A 6103-nucleotide genomic window follows, 5' to 3' on the forward strand; every position below is an offset into this window, starting at 1 on the left:
TGCTTCAACATGGAATGATAGGAATTCAAACGCCGACTCGTTTGAGGGGAGTGGCATATCGAGCATTGAAGCGTTTCTAATGAAATCCCAAATTTCGTTGGGTAAGTCAGCTAGTTTACATGGATGAAAGCAGACTTCCAAAGTAACTCACTTAGTCAATTAAAGGAAGGTGGTCGGAGTGTATGACGTGCGTTCTGCAGGTATGAAGTCAAAGTGAAAGACAGTTTTAAACTGGTTGATATGAACATAAAAATATTTGAAAGTAATGCATCAGTGTTGTAATGTTGAGGGGGAAAGGATATTCTGAAGCCAGTAACACTCTTGTAACCAAAAGATTATCAAATCAAACATATCTACGTAGAACAAGAATAGGAACTGCGACTGCTCAAACCGTAACTTATGAGTCATGCGGTGAGATTTATCGGTGCCTAGATGACCTTGTGTCACACTGAAAGAAGAGTATAACAGAGTAGATTTATGGTTCTCACGCGTTGATTACGACGAAAGAATCCATAATATATATAAATATATATATTTAGTGGAACTGGTAATAAATAAAAACTGAGGAAAGTTCTCAATACTGTTGTAGAGCAAATATGCGTTTTATTTTTTATTACCGTATCTTTCTGTTAAGTTACATTATTGTTTCAGCTACCTGGCCGTTTTTTTGGCCGTCTGTAGCTTCCTCAGACTTTTACAGAAAATATATATATAGTCTTATTTATAGTATTCCGAATTTTACTGGGTTTATATAATTGAAAATTCGGTAATTGTTCATATACAAATACGTTTTAAGTCAAAATGCGATGACTTATACTGTAAGCTACAAAATTATGATATTTCATAATTGAGCATTCATATATTGTTTTCACAGAAATTAACACGTCAATGAATAAATTGATAGCAATAAATAGTGTATTTCATCGTTAGTTACAATTGTTTCAAGACTATTCGGACAAATTCAAACATTATGTCGTTTGAAAATTTTCACAAGAACAGCCCTTCGTCAGACGTATAGAATAAAAAACACATTAATAATGAACAGAATGGAGCCCATTTTCCTAATGCGGAAAAAATATGGGAAAATATTTTCCCATGTTATTATCAAAAAATGACAACTGCCAACTTTTCATTGTTGCGAGCCATTCTACTCAGTGAAACTCCTAGTATCGTTGAAATTAAATCAACGAATCTCTGTTTCCATTGCTCAAGTCTCGCTGAATGTATGTCGCTACATCCCTGAAAGATTAGAAAAGCGTATTGAGCTCCATGAGAGCACACGATGCTTTGATAAAAATCATGCTTTATGTTGATTAAAAAAAATTCATTTTTTTAATGAACCGATCTTTATTAATTTCAGGATAAATATTCTCAGTAACATGGTGAGTAACATGGATACATTGTTTATTTGGAAATTTTACCATTTTTTTTCGCATCCTTTTATCAACATCTGACGCAAGCATAAAGCTTGCTTATTAATCTCTCCGATTTTTCAATATTATAAATTATTGGATAAAATACGGAGTAACGAATGCTTCAAACTTTGAATGAGTTTATTGTCATCGAAATCGGTGAAATTCCATATGTTTGTCCACAATACATTGTAGACTATATTGCACTGTAGAGAATCTACTGTTGGTTTTATATAATTAGTTTTACATAAAAGTTTAAAATACAAAATTCAAGTGTCATGGTTCAGTTGTGCTCTAAAAAGAAACATTCATTTCAAATGCCTCCCTTTCTCATCTGTGAATTTTATATGCTGGATCATTCTGTCTGTGCTGTAATAAAACTTCTAAAATGCACTTGAGATGTTATTGTGTAAGAGCGTTTAAACTTGGGTCAAAATCGAGTTGCTCTTTCTTAAATTTTTCAATATTTATCGTTAGCATTGAGGAACAAAACTGATCTAAGAACACTCCCAAACAGATAAAGTACATTTGTGTGGAATTTTAAAAAATGATATTAATCGACCCAGATTTTTCGGAGTCTATACAGAATGAACACACACACACACACACACACACACACACACACACACACACACACACACACACACGCAGTGTCTTTTATATATAAGTAGAGATGATGGAACTGCCAATTATCAAATTGATGGTTATAGGTTCAAACTTATGTTCGAGATCGGTGCTAATTTAGCTGCACTGAAAAGCTGTGATACAGCGAAACAGTCCATATGTGAATGGCTACTGTGTGTGTATGTATGTGTGTGTGTGCTTGTGAGTGTGTTTGTGTGTATGTGTGTATGCGTGTGTATTTGTGTGTGTATATGTATTTGTGTGTGTGTGTGCGTGTGTGTGTGTGTTAAGGATGCTATATTTTCATTAGAACGCTGTATTTTCATGAGAAACCTTTTTTTTTGTTTTGTTTTTTTTTGTTGTTTTTTTGTTTTTTTTTTTCTTTAAATAGTAGTCAGTAAGTTTCGGTAAGGTATAATAAAATGTATTTCATCCTTGAAATACAGAGAGGAGAATAAGTAATTCTAGTGATCTAAGACAAGATTATGTAGGTTTGTATGGTTCTAATAGAAAATCAATCTTTTACGTTAACAGTCGTTAAATAATAAATAAATGGATAAAAAAGATTTAAAACACACAATGATCGTAAAATAATAACAACAAGAATATGAATGCAAGTTGTACAAGAAGATGCAAGATGTTTGTGAGTTCTTAACAGAACAAATAATATTAATCGTTTAGTTAGAGTTGTCTCGTTTTATGAATTAAGTGTCATGTCGTAGCATTTCTATTTTAACAGTTTTCGTAAATATGCATTTTAATCAAGGGAGATAATCACGTAAATTATGTTTAGAGTTATTCCCCTTGCATTGGTTTTTGTTTTTCAGGGAGTAACTATCAAAATTGGTCAAATAATTCCTAGTGTGTGTGTGCATGTGTGTGTTGTGTGCATACGTGTGTGTGTGTGTGTGTGTGTGTGTGTGTGTGTGTGTGTGTGTGTGTGTGTGTGTGTGTGTGTGTGTGTGTGTGTGTGTGTGTGTGTGTGTGTGTGTTTAAGGTTAATTAGAGACTCTACTCATAGTGTTCGATTATTAAGAAAATTATCAGAGTGTAATATTGATTTATATATGTTTTACAGAAAATCCATGCAACATCGGTACTGCAGGTTTTATATCTAAATAAAAAGGATCAAACTGTTTTCTTGTAAACTCTGGTCAAATAGATTATTCATAAAGACCGTTTACAAAAACCTCCATCATTAATACTGTGGGCCTCTGATTTCTGCCCGTCAACCACTACACTTATGAACCTATTGGACAGAAAAGATTTAATGATTGAGAAAACATTTCCTGTGATACCGTAGCTGGAAATCTTGTGAAGTAGGCCCTTATGCCATACCTTATCGAAGGCCTTCGATATGTCAAGAGCAATTGAGACATTTACAATTCTTGACAGTATCTGATTCGTAGAGCAAAATCAATCACTTAATTATTATATCAATCAGTGAATCTATTATGCCCTTAACTGATCAGAAGAAATAGCAACAACCAATCCGTCAAAAGGAAATGAAGTGTGATTTGACGTGATCAAAATCCGAAAATTGGAAGAGAAGCTCCAAATTTCAAAATAAATTTTGAATCCAAGCAATTCAAGTATACGTATGAGACGTATAAAATTCCAGGATAGTAACTGGGGATCGTTTAATTCACACCCCAATCTTCGTTAAGGCATGTATCTATGAGTAGATAAAACCGTGATGTAAAACCCCGGTGTCTATTGTGTGCTCTGTCTTGTGCCAGCCATTACACCTACGAAGATTAGCTGTTGTACAAAAGGTGTGACTGATTCTGCACAAATCTTTCACCACTATAAACAAATCATGTGTTTGTAACAGAAAAACTTAGTTATTGTGGCATATATATATATATATATATATATATATATATATATATATATATATATATATATATATGTATATATATTAATGGATATATATATATATATATATATTAAAACTGTAAGTTGAACTTTAAAATCAGTTTTAATTTTCTTTCTCTTACAATAAGCTCTACTCGTATTGAGCTTTGTTAATTCGGTTGGGATTAAATTTTCTATATATAAATAAATACTGTTATTTATCTTATATATAAATATAAGAATATAAGAATGTGAATATGAAGAACAGTACATGCAAACAATTCATTCAGAGTTCAACATTAAGATTAAAAAAATAACCAACCGTATTTAAAGCAGAATTCCAGTGTAATGGAGGTTATTATTTGCAGCAACCAGCAAATACATTTATTCGTCAATTTTGGTTTCGATTTCGAACTCAAGCTGATGCACCAAAGTCATATGGATATATATTTTTTTAGTTTTGACATCGCAACTTTACAATATATAAAAATCAATAGAACATTAATTCTCTCTCTCTCTCTCTCTCTCTCTATATATATATATATATATATATATATATATATATATATTAATATATATAACTACTTCATTTACTCACATAAACCTAATATACGAAAGTATAGATTTATGCGTAAACTTTAAGTATTCACTTTAAAAGTGCTCAATATGTAGGTAGAGCTAATTAGTAATTTATAAAATATATATGGCGATTAAGCTACACTGAATATTCTGCGTTTCATCCACTATAGGATTCGTCAGGCTTATGCGCGAATTCTGTGATTGCTTTTTATTTTTATATATGTTGAGGATTTCTAGGTAGCCAATCAGTTTTCTAGTATCCACCGCGCCCCTTCCTATCAGCCAATGGGCATGCATTTTATCGAACAAAGGATCTGTTTTAGAACTAGGTTAGTGGTTTATATTAATATATATATATATATATATATATATATTTTTATAAAGTAATAGGGTTCGTGTGTTTCTGTCTGTGTGTACAGCTCTACATCATCAACGAAATATAAAGGAGGTAAGAGGGTAGATCTCTCCTGGTAGAGAAACATTAGAAACCATTTTAGGATGTTTCTGTTATAGGAGACATAAGAATCTTTGCCTAATTTCTTTATATACTAGTCTACAAACCACTCCCATATCGAATGACTTATGCTCATTTGCATATCACATTATATTAAATCTCTTTAACTAATTACCTCGACCTTATTACATATTGGAAATATTCTAATCATTTCAACTGTACTATTTACAAAATCTATTTAACATTTAATCTATCTATCTATATATCACATTATATTAAATCTCTTTAACTAATTACCTCGACCTATATATATATCTATAAAAACAGAGATGTGTGTGCCACAGACGATTTCTGATTGGTTAATCCAATAATCACATCTCCTAAAAAACAATCGTTTCTACGCTCTTACCTTTACCATAAAATATTATGGCTTTATTTATTGTCCATCTTGGAAGGGTTTAATTTTTTAATAAAAAAATACGAAACTATTATACGAAACTAAACTACACGAAACGCGCACACACGCACACACACACGTTCACTACCGTTACGTTGTTATGGCAACCAAACCCGCTGACTACATAAACAGTAAACACACACAGTAAATGTGATTTTCTTCATTTTCTCATTTCACTCGTGGTCTTAAATTCATTTCGGGTTTGTATTACTGTACACATAGATTCGAATAAGTTGTCAAAAAACAAATATATAACAAATAAATGTTATCAAAGGCAAGATAAATTACTTTTCTACCAAACTGGATATATTTTTCGTGTTTTTATTCAATTTAACATGTTTATTCAGCTCGAAAAGCATACAGTGTTTACCGATGTATTGAAAAATTCAAGATGGCGGCCGATTCTCTCTTTAACACGGTAAGTTTGGAAAAAGGTGTAATAAATAAAAAACCGGTTAAAATACTGTTAAAAACTCGCTCAATATATGTTACCGTGACATAGGTTGACATATATTCGGCGGGTTTTTAATAGTATTTTGTATAGTTTTTTATTTATAACACCTTTTCCCAAACTTACGGTGTTAAAGAATGTGTGAGACGCCATCTTGAATTTTCCAACACATCGGTAAACACTATATTCTTTTCGAGCTGAATAAACATGTTAAATTGGATAAAAACACGAAAAATATATCCAGTTTTTATCGGTTTTTTACCTTCTCT

The sequence above is a fragment of the Euprymna scolopes genome, chromosome 6 (genome assembly GCF_053919585.1).
Source record: "Euprymna scolopes isolate OS-2025 chromosome 6, ASM5391958v1, whole genome shotgun sequence".
NCBI classification, from domain to species: Eukaryota; Metazoa; Mollusca; class Cephalopoda; order Sepiida; family Sepiolidae; genus Euprymna; species Euprymna scolopes.